This window comes from Melozone crissalis, unplaced genomic scaffold (genome assembly GCF_028551555.1).
Source record: "Melozone crissalis strain CALT ecotype California unplaced genomic scaffold, PUWL_Pcris_2 ptg000039l_1, whole genome shotgun sequence".
Taxonomy (NCBI): domain Eukaryota; kingdom Metazoa; phylum Chordata; class Aves; order Passeriformes; family Passerellidae; genus Melozone; species Melozone crissalis.
In genome coordinates this window covers 2358238-2380944 of record NW_026535817.1, presented here as the reverse complement: position 1 = coordinate 2380944, position 22707 = coordinate 2358238, and positions in this window count along the sequence as shown.

Here is a 22707-nt window from a genome sequence, read left to right as displayed (position 1 = left end):
GTTTTGCTCACCATAACAGAAACTGTATAAAGAAGCTACAACCAAAGAAGCCTCCCTGAAGGTACCTGATATTGGGACTTTGGACTGAAAGTCAAACTGCTGAGGTTAGATAAAGGGAAAATCCATTCTTCAATCACCTGAAACAAAAGAGTCCACAAGGAAATGAACGTGAGCAAACGCAGTCACCATGCCAAGAACCGTATCTGGCCTGCCTCGGGGTGGGGAAGCTGTAGCCCACAGACCCCTTTGCTGGGAGCAGGTTTGCCCAAATTTGACCCCAACCAAGGTGGGGGGGAGGAAGTTTGGGAGTGTTGGAACCTCTACTGAGGGGCAGGGAACCCATCCCCCTTACACAGCCTGGCTGTGGAACCCCCAGTGGGACATTCCTGAGAGAGCTGAGAGGGTGTCTGAATCCATCTGTGCCCCAAAGTGCCCCTGGAGTCATTCCTGAGGTCTGGCACCATGGGACTGCAGGGGAAAGCAGCTGAGGGGGTGCCTGAATCCATCAGTGCCCAAAGTGCCCCTGGAGTCATTCCTGAGGCCTGGAACCATGGGACATTCCTGAGAGAGCAGCTGAGGGGGTGCCTGAATCCATCAGTGCCCCAAAGTGCCCCTGGAGTCATTCCTGAGGCCTGGCACCATGGGACTGCAGGGGAAAGCAGCTGAGGGGGTGCCTGAATCCATCAGTGCCCAAAGTGCCCCGGAGTCCTTCCTGAGGCCTGGCACCATGGGACTGCAGGGGAGAGGAGCTGAGGGGGTGCCTGAACCCATCAGTGCCCCCATGGTGCCCCTGGAGTCATTCCTGAGGCACCATGGGACATTCCTGAGAGAGCTGAGGGGGTGCCTGAACCCATCAGTGCCCCAAAGTGCCCCTGGAGTCATTCCTGAGGCACCACGGGACTGCAGGGATGCCACAAACCCAGAGTCTGTGTAAGGGACAAGGGCAAACTCCCCCCAGGGAGGTGCCTGGGTTTTCCTGCCTGGCCTGAGCAGATATTAACCCATCTGATTCTGTGCTTTTGGGGGAACCTTCACCACAAACATGACAAGCTGGAGAGGATCAAGGGAGCATCGTTGGGATCCATGGAGTGGTGACATTTTCCTTATTGTGTCCCTGTTACTCTCTTTCTGTACCCCCCCCCCCAACACACACACCTATTTTCTATTTCTTTCTCTCTCTCCCCCATATTTACTATCAAATAAAACCCATGCTGTTGTCACTGGCAAAGGGTTTTGTTTGCACTTTAATTTGGGCAGAGGCATTTCTAAGAATCTTAGTAATCAGATCTTGACATATATCTAGAGTTAAATTTGAGTTCTGCATAGTCTTGTCATTCCCAACCCTACTGACTCTTACACCCATCAAATGGCTTCATTTTGCTTCTCTGGAATTGTTCAGGGAAAGAGAAATTCACTTCAGAAAACTTCTTAGAAGATTTTAACAGAACTATATGCTTTATAAAATCCTATCAATAGCTGGAGTGGCATTAGAGTGGAAGCAAATGCCACTCCAAAAACTGAGAAAGGAACAAAATGGATGCTCACTATGGAACACACAGCTCAGTTCTACTCCCACAACAGCAAGGGCAAAAGTCCTTGCCATTTGCTCTATATAATTATTATTACTATTACTATTATTACTATCCCAGGGGAGCAGCAAAAATAGCATCCCATTTTGCATCTGGCTTCCAGCTTTATATTAGCAGAAATGTAGGACACACAGGAAGCAAAACAGGCCACACAAAAGGGGAACCACTCAATCTGATTTTATGGCTTTGATGCACGGATTCTCAGTTTTCCTCAGCCTTGAGGAATGGTAACTCTCAGAAAAAAGCTGCAGCTATGTGAGCCCATGTTACCCAGCATGAGTGGTTAACAGAGGAGTTACAGGGATACTGGGCACCTCATCACTGACTTACTAGTTAGGGCATCAAATGCATGACATGCATGAAATGCTGGTTGGTGACTGTCCCTTTAGAGTAACCGTCAAATGATCTCTCAACTTCCCTCAGAGCAATAACTGTATTTAAATGACCCTTCACCTTGTTGAATACAAGTCCAACATAAGATAATAAGCTCTAAGTCACTGACGTGCTGACAAAGTGAGCAGAGCAAATCTAGCCCACACATAAAGCATGTATCAAGTTGAAGTACACGTTCTGAATTCTTCTGGTAAAAAAAAACCAAGCTCTATGCCCAGCTCTTTCCACAGATCCCATCCAGAACTCAGAGAAGTCCCTCAGCTGGAACAGACTAATTAAGAAGAAAGGGAAAGATTATATTTATGTGTAAATGATACTCCAAAAAAGAAACACTATCAATAATGTAGTAGTAAAATACTTGAAAGGAAATGGATTTTTGATGAAGTCAGTTTTTCAACATCTTTATTCAGATAAGAGAATAATACTTTTAAATTGCTATTCACGCTGACCGCCACCACTTGTTAACATTTTGCCCCGGGGAGGAAACACAGCTTAGCAGTACAAGGGCTCTTTAATAAGCATCTTTATCTCCTTGGGATTCTTGTTATGTTTTCCTCAGTACTGTAAAACCCATACCACTTGGGCTGACTCACACAGACCCTGGGAGGAGAACACAGAAGAGAGAGCTGTTTTCTCATGAGAAGTTCAACGTGGTGAAATTCCTCTTCCATTTCAGCAGCTCTAAAGCTGATTTGCACCCAGCTTGACCTGGCAGATGTAACTCTTCTTCTTTCACTCCTAATTTGCCTGCAGTTGGCTCAGGTTCATAGCTGTTTGGAGTGCTTTAATGGCTTTCCTGGTTGGAGCTATAAAAAAAGTCTGAGCCTACTCAAATATCAGCACAAGGGCAATATCATAGGCGCTCCTTGAAAGTGGCAGAAATAATGGGGCAGATGACCTGCAGACAGCATTCCTGTCCTGCCAGCTTGGAGGATGTAGCCCACAATATCTCACCATATGTTTGGCTCCAAACTAGGGGCCAGAGAGGCCAGAATGGTGCAGAGAATTTAGGTGATTTTGTTTCTGCTCAACAAAGACAGGGAGCTTTGAAGCTTGCAGCATCACCTGCGTTCTCTGTCATTGCTTTCCAAAGCTTTACTTCCGAGAACTAGCAGCAGGAGTCTTCCTCTTAGACACTCTTAAAGATTTGGTTTCCAAAAGGGCCTTTGTTCTATAGTGGTTTTGGATGTATTGCCACTCTGAATTTGCTCCTGTTTGTTTTAATACAATGAAGGCCTTAAGCCTGCTCTGTTAAAGAAAATTAAAGGGAAGGCATTTCCAAACTGTATATATATCATATGGACTTAGAGCATGTAATGGAGTACACTTCAGAGACCTTTCATTTTGGCACTGGAACAGCGCTGAAAGAAGTTGTGGATGTCCTATTCACAGAAGTGTTCAAGGCCAGGCTCGATGGGGCTTTGAGAAACCTGTTCTAAGTGGAAGGTTTCCCTGCCCATCCCTGTGGGATGTTGGAACTAGACAATCATTAAGGTTCTTTCCACTGGAAATAGTTCTGTAACTCTCTGACCCTATGATCTAGTTTAGCCCCAGCAAACCCCTGCAGTTCAAAAAAGTGAACAGTGTCTAAAAAAGTAGAATCAGAAAGCTCAGAAACAATTGCAAGCACTGGGTTAAACATTTTCACTCAGACTCAACTGGTTTGAGTACTCAGCAGTGATGAAGGCACACCTCAAGTGCTGTGTCCAGTTCTGGGAGCCTCCACTCAGGAAAGACATTGAGATGCTGAAGAATGACAACAATGCTCATGAAGGGTTTGGAGGGTTAGTCCTGTGAGGAATGGCTGAGGGAGTTGGGGCTGTTTAGCCTGGAGAGGAGGAGGCTCAGGGAAATGATTAGTTTGCCCTCCTTATTGCTCTATAGAACTCCCTGAAGGGAAACTGTAGCCAGGCAGGGGTCCCAGACAAAAAGCAGCAGGGCAAGAGGAAATGGCCTCAAGTGGTGCCAGGGAAGGTTCAGGTTGCACATCAAGAGGAATTTCTTCACAGAAAGGATGATTAAACATTGAAATGAGCTGCCCAGGGTGGAGTCACCACCCCTGGAGGTGTTAAAGAAAAGACTGGATATGGCACTTAGTGCAGTGGTCTAGATGACATGGTGGTGTTTGGTCAAAGGTTGGAATCAATGGCCTTGGGATTCTTTTTCAACCAATTGACCTTTTGAGTTTGTGATTCTGTGTTAAGGGGGATGTCTTCACACCTCGACTTCACCCCACTTCAGGTGTTGGAGACAGTCAAGGGAGTCTCCAACAATAAAGAAACTTAAGCCACATAAATTTCAGATCTCATTAGGTTGCGAATTTTATGCCTGCACCACAAGAGCCATTCTATTATATAAAGCAAAATATAAATTGAACTGCTACTGCTACAAATGCTAGTTAAGACTTTTTTGATTTGGTTCTACATTATTTTGCATACCATCTCTTCATCCACACTGTGTGGACACAGGCCTAAATGTCCAGGAAAAAAAATCTTACATGTGCAGAGATGAACTGAGGAAGCATAAGAAAAGGGAACATCAATTACAGGTTACAAGGCTCCATCTTGTACTGTGAATGCAGGTGGGATTTGTAGATAGCATGAGCTTGGGCTGCCTTGGAACAACATCAATGCACTCAAATGAGCCTCTGACACACTGAACACCAGTGCTCAGAGCAAGGTCAAGTCATGATCCCAGGGAGGAATGCTAACCTCAATTAGAGGGGCACAAGAGGTGTTAACTCTAAGCCAATATTCACCTCTTGCTCCTTTTCTGAGGCTGTAGTTCCATATGCCACCACTCCACAAGGTGGCACAGGCTGCCACCACTCCAATGTGCTGATAAGCAGTGCTTTCCTAAAGCACTGCCACAGCACTGCTGGTTGCTACAAATATGTATGTATTTCTGTTACTAACATCTGACCTTAGAGAATTTATTAATGAAAAACATTGCAGCTTGCAGAGGAAAACTGCTTTAGCCTCAAGCCAACTGTCACTGAGGTCAGTGAGTAAAGCAACATGAAGGTAGCTAAAGGTGACCTAGAAAGGAGGAGGAAAAAAACATGTGACTTTTTTCTTTATGGCTTTGTTATGGCAAACAAGAACTTTGTGAAAGACTTTTTTCTATTTTTTAATGGGTGTTTTCCTTGTGCAATTGCTCAAAGGAGACATCTAAGTATAGATGGGGGTGGCCAGAATATTTTCTACATAAACATGTCTGCCTGTACCTTTTTAAGCAATTTTACATAATTTGTCTAACAGGTGTCTGGACCTCAGAGCTGAAAACTTGCTGTTCTATTTTTGTTTTGTGATGACTGAGCGTAAGTTCCAGTTCTGAAGTTGTAGTATCATGCAGACTACACAGAATGATTAAGGTTATACAAAGTCACTGGTTTAGTAAATGTCGGTGGCAAGAGAACACAGTCTTTTCACAAAAAAAGGAAAAAAAGGAATATGATTGTTTGAAGGAGGGTTGAGAGCAAATGAAAAAATACTCAATTTTGGGTTGTTTGTGTGTCTGTAATTTTGCTCTGAGCACTTTTTCTTGAATAGGGGTTAGCCTTTCTGCTCAACATCACCTTCAGTGGAGCTGAGGGATGATACCAGGCTGTAACAAAATCCTGTCCATCAGGAAGTCATTAGGGCCCCAAAAGGTTGTTACCTTAAACCATTATTTATTCCTCCTTCAGTAAAAAGAGAAAATTCCACAGGCTGAAAACCAGCAAGGAACAGACTTAATCACATGAAAGAATGAGAAGGGAGATGAACAAATCTGTTTCTAAGTTGGCTTTATTACTGTCCACACTTGTGCCTCCAAGCAGAAAATAAACCCCTAATCTAAGCTTTTGAAAGCAACACAAAAATTGTAATCCCTTTTCTCTTGCTAATACTGAAGGGAAGACCAAGAGTCAAAATATTCCCAAAGTAAAAATCAACTATTCCAGAACCATGTGAATAAATAAAAGGAAAAAAAAAAAAAAAGAAAAAAAAAGGAAGCTGCAAAAGTCATCTTAAAAGTAGGACAAAGACCTCTGACAAACTAAAATATGTAAAAAATAAATAAATCTTGAGTGTGCCACATTCTGTGATCTAGAAGACTAAAATAACGTTTGGAGAGCCATGAATCAATATGAAGCATTTCAAAACAGTTGGCTCCCTCCCAGATACATCCCTAAAGACATACTGTGGGAACATTCTTTGCACAAAGTATTGTAGCTGCAATATAGTTGATAGCTTCCCATGAATTTATAGTTCCAGGATTAATGTAAATAAAATATGTTAAACAAATTTAAAAGAAAAAAAGGTATTTCAATATCAAAAAGACTGTATACTGAAAGAATACTCAAAACCACCTGCCCCTGCTTTTTTGACTTTTGAAAGACCAAGTGTTCAGAAATGCACAAGGACAACTCCAACTTGGATGTACCACTGCCAGTATCGCATGCATCAACTTATGCCTAAAAATGTAATTTACTGGTTTTGGGGGGACAGGGGGTGTTAAGTACCATTTAAGAGAAGGACTCCATGATCAGCAAAATGGTTTAACACAAGATGCTATATTTTATGAGACATGAAACATATTTCTTGGTTTAGAAAGCTTCTCTCCTCCCTTTTTCTTCCAGCACATAGCTCCCATCTCCCACCCTACCCCTACTTTTAAGCCTGGTTTTAGTTATTTCTGTCTCATCTTCCCCACACCCACCCAAGCAGCACCCAAATCCACTACAGTGAACACTTGTGAGGAATTTGCCCGTGCTGAGTCTTTAAAAGCAGCCAAAATGAGTAAGTGTGGAGGCAGAGGTCAGAAAAAAAGCAAAACCAAAAAACCAACTGTGTGAGTAAGCTCCATTCACAAAAAAAGAGTCTAAAGTGATGCAGAATATGTTCTCAGTCTGCCAAGGCAAAACACATATTTCTTCTTCTCCTGCCCATCATTTCATGAGCACGGCTGCCACTGTGGCTCACACTCAGCAACACCTTGCTCCCCAGGCAGTCCTATTGAGAACTGCAAGCCAAGGCAGGGAATGGCATTCTCAGCATTAACAGCTGCCCCTTTGTCAATCATCTATAATCTGTGCTTTTATTAAAAATAGCTGATATCTCTGCTGACAGTTTCCAGCCCTGGCGCAGCAACCTGTTCAGTTTGTAAAGGGATTTAGGGCTACAAATGCTGCAATAAATCTTGTAACTGCTCAATTATCACTTGATGGCCACACCCCTTTGGCATCCTAGGGGGCCATGTCACTGGAGATAAGGTGTTTACGTTAACTTGGGATGTACAGCATACCTCTGAAGCTGGATGAGTGCCCTTTTGCAGGATGTTCTGTACATTAAAGTCATGCAGCCAAGAGCCCTGAAGGTGTTGAAAGAGAAGAAAAGGCTTTTCATAGAGCTTAATCTAATTAAGGCACATTAATGAAGGTTAGGATCATCTGCCACATTATCCAGACACATCCTTTCGTGCATCATCATCTAATTACAAAGTCATATTTTCTTTTAAAGCTTTTCATCTTGATCAAGAAAATGTGATGGGAAATTCAACATCTAAAATACAGGTGGCTTAGATAAGATTTCTTCATCTTTCTTTTTTTCCCTCTTCTCCCCACCCTCCCCCCTAAAAAAAAAAGAAATATGATGCCTTTTTTTTTTAATAGTGGCTTGTTTCACCAGGTAATATAAACTGGCATATATCCAGTACAGCCTGGGGAACAACCCCAAATAACATCTCCAAAGCTTTTGTTTGAGGGATTGTAAGACCTTATTTCAGAAGAGTAGAGGAAGAAAAAAAGCAGGGAGATTGAAACACCACATACTGCAAATGAATAAAGGATTTCAGGTACTGTGGCTGCTGGAATGGTATCAGGCTAGATTTCTCTAACAGCTTTGAGAGCACCTTCCCACCATCATCACATTAAACACAGTTGTCAGAGAGAGCTCTACCATCCTTGACCAAAAAAGCGGGAAAGGCAAATTCTTTTTTTTGTACAACCCTCTTTATGAAATTTCAGCAGGGCAGGGGATAGGAGAGAAGAGTTTATGCAGGCAGGTGAGCATCCCTCTGTGAAACTGCAAATTCCTCCTGAATCTTCCTGGGAGCAGCTGGAGAGCACAAATCTTCCCACTTAAAAAGGCTAACACTGGAACCAAGAGCAGTTTAATTTCTAAAACTTAAGCAGTAGGTAAATCCGTTAAAGATGGATGTGATGAGAATCCTACTGGAGAAGAATTTATTGGAGAAATTCAGTAATGCCTTGAAAATACCTTGAAAATACCTTGCTCTCGTAATTATTCTGTGACACAAGCATGACAACTTCTAATCATATCAGCCCCCAAGCTGGTTACTGCTGGCTTCCCACAACTGTTGAGTTCACCACTGCACTCCTTATCCATGTCAGTGCAAATGCCAGTTGCCCATGTCCCCTGGCAATGAAGGTTCCTTGGGTTAACTCTGCTCAGGAGACCTACAAGAACACCCAAGCTGTCACCCTCAGGAATAGTCCCACTCCTCAGCCAGCTACAGAAAGAAAATAGATTATTGTAAATATGGCACTGCTGACCCTCAACGTTCAGCTTCTGTGTCTTCTTGAAACTGGTGCTGCAGGGAGACTGAGGCAGGAAACATACATGTATTTTTGCTTTCCCTTCCAGCCAACATGAAGAAATATTTCAGCTTCGCAACAAATCCCAAAAGGCTGCACAACACATAGGTCCCACCAGCGGCTTGGTCCAGCTGCTGCTGTTGGGCTCTGAGCACATACGCTGAACTTTGTGCAATCTGTTCTCTGATATTTGCAGTGCTGGGTCTGAAAGAAAGAGGCAAGAGCTAGACTTGCTTGGACTGTTCAACAGGATTAGTGAGAGGCTGAAAGGATTAATGGAATATGTAGGGAAGGAACGGCTTATTAGCATACAAGGAGCATCCAGAGCTTACGAGGAATGCTTGGGTTTCAACAGATACCTTCTTTGGGGTTTATTAAGTTTGTTGTTTACTTCAAGCAAAGAAAGCAATGCAGGAGGCATGATCAGTGTGCCTAATTTCTCACTTTCATTTAAACTGTTAATGAGGAGTAGGCCCTGCTGAGGACTACAAACATTGCTGAAAATTCAGCTTAGACTTGGACACAGGTTTCATGGTCCACTACCTCATAGACTGAAATGAATGTTAATGCAAATCCAAGCCAAACCAACTTCTCCCAACCTTCCTCTGTGAAAAGGAGGGGGACCAACACGCAATCTTGAAACTTGAAACATATGTGAGTACTTATAACTGAAGGTATCTACAGGACTGGTGGATACAAAACCAAAATGCAATAAAAAGGCATAAATTATACTGTGTTATTTTTATCCTCTTCATATTTCTCATGAGTCAAGCAAATGCGAGTACTACTGATGCAACCATTCCCTGTGTATTGGTGCTCAGGACACTGCAGACATTGTTTTGATTAAACTCCTATCCATTACCCTACTGGGGACAGACATTTCCTGGTAAGCAGGCAAAACTACCAAAGGTCACTCAGCATCAGGGTCACCATCTGCACCTTCACCCCTTTCCCTGAGACTCTCTGCCTCGTTCTGCAACCTTTAGCCAATGTAAGAGATCAAAACCACTGCAGACTTACCCCCAAAGCTTTGGGGATGGATGCTTCACTGCCTTAGGTCAGTCTAATCTAATTCTAACTTTCAACACAGAGCACATTTAACAGACACCTGAGAAGCTAAGACAATCTGCTGTATACTTCCTCCCATCTGCCTACCTGCTGACAATTGAGATCAGTGGCAAGAACAGAGGAAAATCCCCCAAATTCACTTCATTATTAACAGTTACCTATTCTGCAGCAATATGTGTGTACTTTCCTAATGCCTTCAGTACTATGTTAATTTCCTGGTGCATAAAGTTTCTTTAGCATTCATGTAACAAATACAGATTTGGCACAAATGTTACTCTCTGAACATGTAGAGTCAGATAGCCTTAAACTCTGGAAAAGCTGGCACCCCATTATAGCCCCTTTCTGGTTTTATCCTGTTTCTGCTTATCACTGGTCACATTTATCACCGCATGAATGTAATTGTCAAATTGTCATTTTATGAAAGAAAAAGGTTGTCCTTGTGACAGGCTTACTTTTCTGTGTGCCATGGTTTATATGAGTAGTAGCAGCCCTAACAAAGAGCATGTGACCTGATTTCCCAGATGTCTGTAAATGTACTTGGCGTTGAATTTTAAATTTGACGGAATTCAAAGCTCTTCATATAAAACACAACTCAAGTTAACTTTTATCTCTATTTTTTTCCCTTTCTGTCTCTCAGCAGCTGTTCTTCTTTTATTATTTCATGTGCTATATTCAATATGCAAAGTTTCCTTGTTTGTTAGAGTGCATTACACTTTCTAATGCATCTGTCATGCTGAAAAACAGGAAAGTAGCATAAAGCCTCTCTTGTGAGTTTTTCCCCCCAGTTAAAGGAAGGCTTAGGTAGAAGGAAAAAAAGAAATAAATGAAAGAAAAGAAATTTGCCTGTGAGCATCTAGAGAGATTAAGAAAAAGGTTCTTCAGCTGTATGACAGTTTAAAAATTAAAATACCAGTGAATTTAATGCTTAGAAATGACAATGACTGGTCCTGGAAATTTTCCTTAAAAGAAAAATTTGGGAGCTAAGACACACATAGGAGACCTGGATTCTGTTCTACATCTCAACATCTTACTGGTTAACCTCTCAGATTATGCCAGCCCTGGAGGTAATTAGAAAAATAATTCACATTCTCATTTGAACCAATGCAGGGACCTATGGGAGTGCGGGTTTTAGATACAATATCTAGACTTGCTTTTGCCCTTCCTTATGTTAATTCTGCCAAAACTGAGCCAAAGACAGTTCAGTCCTGCCTCAGAAGTGTTTCCTCACTAAAGCTTCCTGGATTATAAGACATTTGGAGTTTTGTTGTTAAGTTTCTTTGGAGCAGAAAGATCACAAAGGCTGGATCTGGGTATTTCTTCACAGCAGTCAGGATTATGAGGCTGTAGGAGAAACCCAGCCTGGGTTGTGCAAAATTAACTCAGGTTAATTCACCCTCCCAAAGTCCCAGCAGCTGAAGATCACTCCTGCAGAATTCCAGATGGGCATTGCACCATTCCTCCTTATGGAATCCACCTGAATCCCCACAGCGTGCCACACAGCACTGAACAGCCTTCAAAACTGTGCACACTGCAGGGCATTCTTAGCAATAAATAAATTACTATTTCTCAGTAACAAATAAAAATCAAACAACAGAATTAATGGGCATTTAAGTAAACATTAGGAATATCACTAGTTACTGGGGCATATAGGAACTATATCCCTATAAGTGTGTTTATACAAACAGGTGCATATAAGGGAACAGTGCACTTAATATTTTTGTGCAGTTTTTTAAAAGGCAGGCTCAATCTAACCATCAGAGCTAAATGTATTAATTTTGGCTGTATAAATGTATGAAAATGGCTGTAGCTCATTTCCAAAAGCATGTGGTCACAAAAAAAGTTCACATCCCTGACTAATTTTCTGGCAGGTTTTGCTGGTGGTTTCTAATTTCAACAGAGTGTCATAGGGGCAAAATTCCTTACATCTCTCTGCCTGGCAGCTGAGTCAGAGGCTGGAGGGTGTCTCCAGCAGCTGGCCAGGCAGGATGCTTTAAAGTGCAGCCCATATTCTTTCAGGATGTATTTTCAAAGGTGTGCTCTTCAGTTTGAAACAGAGCAATGTGAGATCTAACACTGCTGTCTGTCCACAAAACAGAATAATCTTATTCTACCTGCCACTTCTTCAAGTCCAAATATCCCCCATATTCCATATTAAGCAGGATTTTTGGTCATCAACAAATGAAATGGAGACATCAGGCAAGGTTACATCACAGATGTTGTCTGACTTCATTCAAAGTTCAGTGTTGAACTACATATATATATATATATATATATGTATGCACACATATATATACATACATATATTTTTATATACATATATATATATATATGTGTGTGTGTGTGTGTGTGTGTGTGTGTAAATATATATGTATATATAGCTACTGTAAGTAAGCTGTGCAGCTCCCTTATTTTAAAAGCTCAGAGGATTCTTGTCTCTAGACCCAGCCACAGCAAATTGCCAGCAGGATCTACTGGAAATGGTCAGTTCATGAGCCAAAAGCCCAACACAAATTTAAATATATTGCGAAGTTTCGGGGAAAAAAATATGGAGCTTGGTACTCAATGTGTAGCAAATGTGTGTTTTGTTGCCAGGCTATTTGGTCTTTCTGAATGACATCTTAATGTTTTGCAAATACTATTTCTCTCCCAATCTATCTGCATGCTGACATTTTCAAGCAATCTGAAACCACAGTCTGAAATGGTATTTAAGTTCCTAAAATCCTTTAAAACTTCTGATTGCCTTTTAAATCTAGGTCTGATTGACTCAGAACTAGATCTACAATCAGAAATTATGAGCTAAACATGTTTCTCATTTTAACTCTACAGCCACATGGCCAACATTACATTTATGTAGTGCTCAGAGATTGCAGTTAAGACAGGGTTTCAGAGAGGAAACTAAGCTAGAAAATACCCATTTAAAAATACCTTCCAAATTATGATGGAAATATTAAAAAAAAAAAAGAGGCTGAAAAAGAATTAATTAAACTTCACTGCTCAAAAGCAAAAAGGATCTTGATGTGCACTGCAGAGAAAGTGCATATTAGGTTGGTAGGAAAATCAGACCCTTCAGATTACTCTTCTCCTTCAAGTATATTGTATCTGATTTAAAGTGTCCTGTCCTGAATCCACCAAATATTTAATTATTCATATGAAAGAGTACCATTTCAACAGGGGTGGTTTAGAAAACTCCATGCTAATGGCCACGAGTGGCCTGATACCTGAGTCACTCCAGACAAGGTGGTACCTCAATTCCCTGTTCCTCTCTCTTTGGTGACTTTCCTGCTCAGACATTATTAATAGGTCTGCATACCTTCTGAACCAGCTCTGCCTTGACACACTGCTGAGGGAGAAGAAAATTACCCAAACCAGGCCACTGCCATCTGCCAGGTCAGTCTAAAGCGAGACTTGAGTGCTTTAGGGCATTGCAATCATAATCATTCCTTAGTCCCATGGGTGCTTCTGCCTCCTGATCCACCAGATCGACAAAGGAGAGACTGAAACATCTTGGAAAACACCTCACTCTACCCCAGCCCTGATGTGAGTGCGGATCACAACATGGTCCTCTGTTGTGACCCCAAGGTTTTCCTTTTTATTCCTAACTGTATAAGGGAAAACCCCCAAGACTTCTCTCCCAGGCACAGATCAGCACCAAGAGTGGCCAAGAGAGTAGAGATGGATATCCATATCTGATATCCATAGTTTCTTACATTTCTGAGGCTTTTTAGGCTCCTGAAAAGCTGCTGCCAAACATTCAGTTTGCAGCTGAATTCCAGCAGTTCAGAGATCATAATGGAATCACTAAAAAGATCATAATGGAATCACTAAAAACAATAGATCAGAGTAAAAAAAGTGATGCCTGATCCACAGTTTCACAGGTTCTTCCATATCTATTAGTTCTTTTGTGGCAAGTAGTTTATCTCTGTTAATGTCCCAGACATATAATCTCTATGCCTGAGGAGACTAGTGAGCACTAAATAAAATGCAAGGCTAAAACAATAGAAAGAGTAGAAATAAGTCATATATTTCTGTATGCCTGTGGGAGTACAGAAATTCAGAGTTTGGTGTGAGGAATGGGAAGATAGGCTGAAGGAGGAGAGAAGCAGGAGAACACTTTTAGAGGTAGGAAGGGCTAAAATCTTATTTCAAGGCATCTGTCTAGGAAGTGATCAGCAGATGAAAAGCTTACAACATCTGGCATTTAAAGAGAAAGTCAATATTTAACAGGATTTCCTCTGTCTTTCAAAATATTGATTTTTGAAAATGAACAGCTTTTAAAAAGCATATGTATACATACAAAACCAAAAAAAAAAAACCAAAAAAACCCAAAACAAACCAAACCAACTCAAAAGCAAGCTAGCCACAATGCTGGGTCTTAGTACATCAAGCAGCTGTCTCAAATGTGGCTACCATCTGCCCCAAGGGAGGATTTAAACCTGACAGACTAGAAATTAAGGAACAATTGTCCTCAGTTGATCAGGTCATATTCGTGATTCAACCTAACCTTAAAGTCCATCTGCAATTCTCAGGGGCCACGGTCAAAATATGTGTTATGTAGAGCTGAAAGGTACATTGGCCACAAACACATCCTGCCTCCTGCCCCAACACAAGGAACAGGGCAGGAATGGAGCTCACACTGCTCCTTCTCCTCAGCACTCTGGTGCCTGTGTTTCCTGCCCTTGCCCTGTGAGACAGCAGCAGAACAGGACTGCAAAGAGCTGCTTTGCAGGAAAAGGTGTGTGTGGTGTGGTTCACAGCTGATCGTGCTCACAAGACTCTTCTAGGCTGGGCTAATTGCTCTCCTGAAAGTATTATTCATTTAGATACATAAAATAAGTGTTATCAGATCAAGAGCTAGGAAAAAAGAATAGGTTTATCAATTCTCACAGGAATTTACATATTTCTATATGTATGTATTTCTTGGAAGTCAATGATTTTATAATTTAGAGAAGTATTTCTGAGAAAGTGTCCCTCTCCTAATAGAAAATAACCTGAGCTCTCTAGATTCCAAATGAGCCAAACTCTCCATACACTCGAGCCAGTTAAATCAGTTGTGACTCTGACCAGAACTGCCATTGCATTCTCAAAAACAAGATTCTAATGATCTATGCTGCTATCTTGGAAATGAATTATAAATACCTTTTAAAACAGGGTTTAGTTTTCCATAGCAACTTTTAAATCAAGTGTTGCCTGCACATGTCAAGTCTGTGGCCAAAAACACCATGTATGGATTATCTCTAAAAGGCCCTGTTTCAGAAAGGAAATTTCTTTTTCTGCTCCATTTCTGAAACTGAAGTACGCCCTTCTTCCAAATTGAAAAAACATGTGCATGGAAAAAAATGTAACAGGAAACTTGGATGGAGGAGCTGCAACAGGAGGTCATCATTAAAAAATTCTAAGTTTAAAGCTGAAGAAGGCCAGGAAGTGTTATTCACTCCTCATAAACCCTGGTAACAAACCTAGACTTGAGTTGGAAAAATCTCCATCATAAACAAACTTCAATACATTCCCAGAAGGAAAATTAAATAAAACCCAGGCCAGGTAGACTGGGTTTAATTTAACCCCAAACTGTAAATGAAATCCTAAACAATGATGCTCCAAAAGAGTCAACAAGTTTGATCCAGATAAAAGCTGGCTTAATTTGTTAAGTCTGAGTACTGTTCAGTTGTCTTAAATTCCATCTCAGCCCCTGAGCCTAGTGTTTCCTTTTGCTAAATGTTTTTGAAAGCCTGAAGCAGCCAAAACACCAAGTACAAAGACTCATGTGCAATTTTGGCCATGATAATAAGTACTAGATGATAAAGGGCTTTTCCTCCCAAATTTTTTTTTCCTCTGAGTTAAACCTACTTTACCTGAAGCCCCTACCAAGAAGTTCAATTTCTTTGCCTGAAAAGGCATTAATAAGAAGGAAGAGGATGGACACTGGACCCCAGATCTCAGGCATTCCTTGCAAAACAAAGGAGACAAATCCTTGCAGAGTACAGCGTACAAACGCCAGCAATATGCATTTCACTGGAGCAGGGGGGTACTGTGAATTCACAAGTTACAAGTCTGTATTCCCTGAAGAGCTGCATGATGAGGAGGACATGGACATGAGCCAGCTGAACTGTTTCTTTTCATGCAGCAACTTATCTTCTATGTAATGTCTTTCACTTCAAAATCGTTCTTTGAAAAATGATGCGGACCTAGTGCAGCAGCTACAGAACACTGCTGCTGCATACCTGGTTTGCTGCACAAGCCACACTGGAAAGCAACTGAGGAGGACTGAACAGCCTGTCTCCTCTTGTGCAATTGTCAGGTGTTGGGAAGGATGAAAGTTTGACAAGAAAGTATCACAGATATCTATGCTAAGCAGAAAGATTTTTAAATGTGGAGTCTGATGAAGGAATAGAAGTGGAAGCAAGTTTTGATATAGAAGAAAAGAATTGCTGAGCCAGTCTTACTGGCTAACCAAGAAGGCAAGGGGTGTGTTAGTTAGAAGGGGTTTCTATGGTTTAGAGCAAAGAATAAACCCACCTCAAACAAGAAGATGTTTTTACCAAGCAAGAAGATAGCACAGGCAAACAAGCCTGCCAATGTGGCAAGTAGAAAAAAGGTCTCAGAATTTTCCACTGGAAGAAAACTGAAAAACAACTTCTAGCTTAAACTGTAATGTGCTAACTTTTAGCGATGGAGAATAGTAACATAAATATGGTAATTACAGTAGTTATGACAGGCTACAGATAATAGCTAAGGTATAGATTGGTTCTATAATCTATTAAGATGCTCAGCAAAGAAAAGTCTATAATGCACTGTAACCAAAACCAAAGGGTCTCAGGGCTCCCTGCAGCTGGAGCTGACAGCTGTAGGCACAGCTCTGTCACCCACAACCCTGGGCTGCTGTAAGCTCTTGGATGGAATAAACTGCATTTTGGAGAGCCCCTGGAGTCCTGCATCCCTTATTCAGTCTCTTACAGTCAGGATCTGCCCATGCAAGTGGTTGATCACTATGAGTGGGCCAGTATTAAAGATGGCTTTTGAAGATGACTCCATAAGCTCCAAAATCTCACTGCTGCAGCTAAACAAGCAATTTGTAAAATCCTGGACAAAGAATTTCTTTTGGATTTCTTTCACATTTCCTCAGCAATTGGACATACAAAGAGTATGCTTACACAGCTTACACTGAAAATGCATTATTTCCTTCTATGCATTATATGACTTGGTTCTCTAGTTCAGATGCTAGACAATTTATTTTAATTTCTTATCCATTTTTACAGGATCAAACCTAACTACATAATCCTCAGGTTTATTAACATGACCACATGTTCTGCTCTCTCCCTTCTCTCCTAATGACCTGGAGCTGTGAATAGGCTGTTGTTCTGACACTACAGGGTGTGAATGGCATGTTAGCATTCAAAGTTAGTGCAGGACCTAGTTGTTTGGCATCCCTGAATTTATGCCCATCTGTCAAAGTGGTTTTGCTCCCACTCAAACAGTCATATCTTGGTGGCAAGAGACAGGACAGGCACCAGGTGTAAGTTCAGAGTAGATGTGGCTAGAATGTTAAAAGGGAAAAAAAAAGAAGAGGAAAGAAAAAGCAAAAAGTACTGCTTTGCAAGTAGCTACTTCTGATAGCAAGTAATCAAAACATATGGAGATTACAGACTCAGATTTCTTGACATTTTGAGGCATTATGCCACAAACAAATGCTTTTATCCTTAAAATGTTTCATTGCTGAGAATTTACATTTGAAAAGCCTAATTAAGGGACAATATTGTCCCCCACAGAAAATAAGCAACCTCCATAGATTCAGTGGATACCCTTTGAAGTATGCTGAAAAACTTACCCTTACGTAAGACTTCATTTTATTAGTGGAGGGCTGATGTTTCTTTTCCCTTCAAATAAGCTACAGGCACTCAAACAGGCATAAGCCTGGTAAGGTTGTCCCATGAAGAAAAGAAAAAGCAAGATTTGCATTTAGGAAACACCATTTTCTTTATTCTGATCTCAGCAAAAAAAACCAAAAAGGTTTCACTACTTCAAAAGTAAGCAAATTGAGATTGGTCTAATACTGTGAGCCACATTTAGAGCTTAAGGACATGGACATGTGCTAGATATTCAGTAGCTTGTGCAAGGATGTTTAGGAGATCTAGTCTAATAGAAAGCACCCAAATCTCTGACAGGAGACTGTGGCAGTGTTCACAGGGGTCTCAAGTGCAGGGAAGAGATGAGGATCTGACTCCATGTTACAGAAGGCTTGATTTATTATTTTATGATATATATTACATTAAAACTATACTAAAAGAATAGAAGAAAGGATTTCCTCAGAAGGTTGGCTAAGAATAGAACAGCAAAGAATGATAACAAAGGTTTGTGGCTCGGCTCTCTGTCCGAGCCAGCTGGGCTGTGATTGGCCATTAATTACAAACATCCAACATGGGCCAATCACAGATGCACCTGTTGCATTCCACAGCAGCAGATAATCAATGTTTGCATTTTGTTCCTGAGTCCTCTCAGCTTGCCAGGACAAAAAATCCTAAGGAAAGGATTTTTCATAAAAGATGTCTGTGACAGGAGACTCCAATTTTTCTCCCTCTGTAGCTGAGTAAGAAAATCTTCCTACCACATGCTTCTTTCAGGAGGACAGACCTCTATTGGAGAAGGGTCACCCCTTAAACATGCTGAGAGAAGGTCGAGAAGAATCAGAAAGGCAATGGGACTTAGCCAAATGGGATGGGGGAACAAAAATTGGGAAACATGAAAATAACACATTCTCATCACACCTTGGGTACACTGAAAAGAGAATGTGCTTTTTGGTGCCAAAAGGACACAGGAATTTAAAATGTTATCATGTATTGTGGCTCCCACAGCTGGACCACTCCTGATGGATAAAGCCCTCAGAGTCGTATCCCTTTCATTTCTGCATGTAAAACTGATGTGCAGCCCACACATCCCTCGGGAGGTCTGGGGGCACCCTCAGGGCTCACAGCCCTGACAGAGGCTGTCTTCACTGAGACACCCCTCAAGGATAATCTGTCCCAGCTGGCACGTGTTACTGGTACTTTGGAGGACCAGTATATATATATCAAAATCCTGTGTCCTGCAATAAACTGACCTAGCACTCTTTGACAGTAAATTTGCAGGAAAAAGAGCATTGGAAGAGTGTCCTCTTTGATGGAGGAGTGGTGACTGAGTGTGAAAGCATAATTTAGGTATCAGATCATGCTTTCAGTTTGGCAGATCTAGACAGAAAATATCAGATTTGCAAGACATCTTTGTGTAAGAGTAGGTACTAGGAAAAAAAAGAGAGGACTCAGTAAAACCTCATGCTGGAGCTGTAGTAAAATAAAAAACAAGGAAACATCTTTCTCTCCACATCAAGGTAGCTTGTAAGTTAACGAGCCAGAAACAGATGTTTGGTATCTCACTTTCAGCATCAGCAGCTCCCCAAAATGATTCCTGAGTTTTGTCTTCTTTTGTGTTCTGCTCAAAGCCAACAATTAAGAGACAGAAAGAGCTCTGACAGCTCTCTGTTGGCTGGTGTTTCCAGCTATGCTTTCTTGCCTGCAATTAAAACATTATGCTTTATACCCTTGGGATAAAAAACAGACAATATGGTTTTTTCTTAGCATCCAAATAGTTAATATATTCAGACTTTATGAGAGTTTAGGATATTACTACAGAAAATGAGAAAATAAAAGAAATGTAAAAAAAAAAATTAGAGGTGATGGAATAATCCCCTAGTCCCCCCCTTTTATTCCCATGATGCTCAGGTGCTGAGGTTTGCTAAACCCTTTCAGTTATGTTAACATAAATTAAAATCATATTAAGGTGCAATTCCCAACTGTAGCTAACACATTAAGTTAAGAAAAATGCGGGCAGACTACTCTGATGTTTATTGGAAATGGAAAGAGAAAGACACAGAGAGAGGGGAGAGCAGAGAATGTAATTGCTTCACAGTAAGTGGAAGCGTTTCTGGATGAAATAGTACTAGCAGTACTTATTAAATTTCATAACAGGATGTTCTCAGCTCAAATACCCTCTTTAGTCCTTGACTTTATAACTGAGACTGACAGAGCAAAACCACTATGAAACCAGACAAATATAAAAGTCTTACTTATTTTAAATTGCTTTTTCCCCTCTAGCATTGCTGCACCAGACTCTCTGGATCCCTGAGGTTGGAGTGCACTCCTACGTAACTCACTTCATGCACCAGGAGATTTACCCTTCCAGATTCCTTCATTACCAGTTCTTAAACCAGCTCTGCAGTCAGAGTGTGGTTATCTTCTGTGTCTCTGTCCACTCATCCCTGGTCTCAGTTCCTGTCCTAAAAACACCTAAAAACTAAAAACACCTTTCTATCCTCTGAGTTTTCAGAGCAGATAAAACAGTCACCTCTCCATGCTTGGCAGATGAAATAACTCTAATAAACTGGCATACAATTCTCAGCTTTATCATCAAACCTTCACAGAGAGAAGTTGAGAGTTTGACAGACCGTTTGTCTTTTATTGATCTTATTGCCCTTCAAAAATCAGGTGTAAACACCAGGTCTTCCCCCTTTCTCTCCAGGAGAAGTTAGGAAGAGCTGAAGCCTTCCTTTCTTCAAGCAACCCAGCACTATCCCTTGCTTTGGATATTCCAATATTTTCTGTGCTTCCTCCAAACTGTCTCCTTGCCCAGACAGGTTGGTAATGACTGTTCTGAGCACTGCCTAAGTCTTTAAAAGGCTGGTAACTCATTACAGGGTAACAATGTCACTTTTGCAAAGGAATGCCTCCAACAAAAAAGTTCTGCCTTACCATCAATTAATACTTGTATTTCACACAGCATATTTGTACATAACCACACTTTATGCATACCTACATGGCTAATAAATATGGCTAACTATTGATTAAGATCAGATAAAGAGCAAATTTCAGGGTGAGAAGAGTTTTGGAATGACACCTCCCTACACAGCAAACTGGAACACTCAATCAGCCTGCTACAACTTACAAAAAGCATTGTTGTGACCATCTGCACTGCACCGTTAGATTTTTTGGGGGGGGATTGCATTCCTTTTTCCTACATTGCCAATCTTGCACCTGGTTTGCTTTCATTTGGATTATTTCTTGTGCAACCCTTCTCATGCTGATTGAATTCACAAAAATAAAATGAAAACTTTAAAAATGCAGACCAGAAAACACATTGATATTGAGCCAGAAGATTCATAACACATTTTGACATACAGCAGCAAACAATAAAAAATCATATCCAAGCAAGGATCATTTTCAGTGTATCCCATGTGCATCTTAGATATATATATATAAGTATAAGATAGATAGATAGATAGATAGATAGATAGATAGATAGATAGATAGATGATAGATAGATGATAGATAGATGTTCACATGCTACACCTGTTGTGTAGCGAGGTGAGGTAAAGACTCTCTTTTCCTACACCAAATAAGTACAACCTTCACATCCATTCCTTAGGCATTCAGAGTAATGGCTATAACAGTCTGCCCCAGTGCTCCTCTCTGACCCCACCTGCAGTGCTGCATCCAGTTCTGGGTTCCTAAGCAGAGGAGAGATACAGGTCCAGAGGAGGGCCAGAACAAATTATCAGAGTATTGGAGCACCTCTCCTGTGGGAAAAGGCTGAGAAATTAGGGAGTGTTAAACCTAGGGAAGAGAAGGCACCAGGGAGATGATATTGTGACCTTTCAGTGCTTAAGGGGGGCTTATAAGAAAAATGGGGCCTGTAGTGATTAGACAAGGGCTAATGGCTTTAAACTACAAGATGGTAGGTTCAGACTAGACATAAAGAAGAGATGTTTTATGATGAAGGCAGTGAAACACTGGAAAAGGTTGCCCAGAGAGGTACTAGATGCTCTGTCCCTGGAAGTGTTCCAGATCAGGTTGGACAGGACTGAGAGCAACCTGATCTAATCAGAGGTGTTCCCGCTCATTGCAGGAGGGTTGGAATGGCTGACCTGTAAAGGTCTCTTCCAACCCAAACTATTCTGTGATTCTGATTCCAAGCGCTACTGGCTCTGGGGGTTGAGCTTCCAACTCTCAGAGACATCCGACTGCCAAGAGCCAGAGTGAAGGAGGAGCTGGAAGGAGCCTCAGTGCAGGATCTCCTGCCTTTCCCTTCAGAGAAGCTTGCAAGCTAAACGTCTTGCCCTTCATCCCTGCCACTGTCAAGTCTCGTACCTCCTTATCCTGACCCTTACACACTGACTTGACTTTCTGGATCATGCCCCAGGACCATGAACTTGCTGGGCAGTTGCTGAATCCTGGCTGATCCAAGTCACTGTCAGAGTGTTATCATGGTGCTGATTCAATTCCAGGCCCCTGGTTAAGTTCATAATGGCTAGAGGTCACACTCAGCACACAGCTCACTTGCCATTTTGGAGCTGCCAGCTGTCATTGATACCCCACACTGTACCACAGGTTTCTGACCAAAAAAAATGTTTCTTTTAAGTAGGAGCTGGTCCTCAGGTCTGTCCAGGATCCTGACCACGGAGAGCTCTGCATCAAACCATTGCCAGCCCCAATGGCATTTTAGCCAATCCCACAATTAGCTGCCAAACAAGAATGCCTTTTTGAGAACCTCTCACTTGCTTTGTGTTCACTCCACTCATTGTTTGTCCTTGGGAAGAACTAAGATTATCATTTGTTTTGGAGCATACCCAGAACCTCAGTTTTATTCCTGGCTCTTTTCTATAAAAGTTTAAAAGAGAGGTTAATACATATGTTATCAGCAGAAGCTCCTTCGGTGTGAAAATAGAGATCACAGGTGTTTGGCAGTGAGTGCTCGTTCTCTTGTGTCCACTCAAGAAGACATAACAGCAACACACATCAAGGCTATTGATGGCAAATGCCGGCTCTGGGACTCCCATGGAAAAGTGTGTCAGCTCCCAACAGGTCAGAAGGAACATTATACAGCTGAAAGTCAACCATGAGTCAAGTGATTCATAGACAAGTAAAACGGGATTCTTTGTTATGTTTTTCCTCCCTTGAAACAAAATCGTGTTTCATGGATTGACAGGTAAAGACGAGCATCTACAGAATTCCTTGTGAATGCTTTCCACAGAATTCT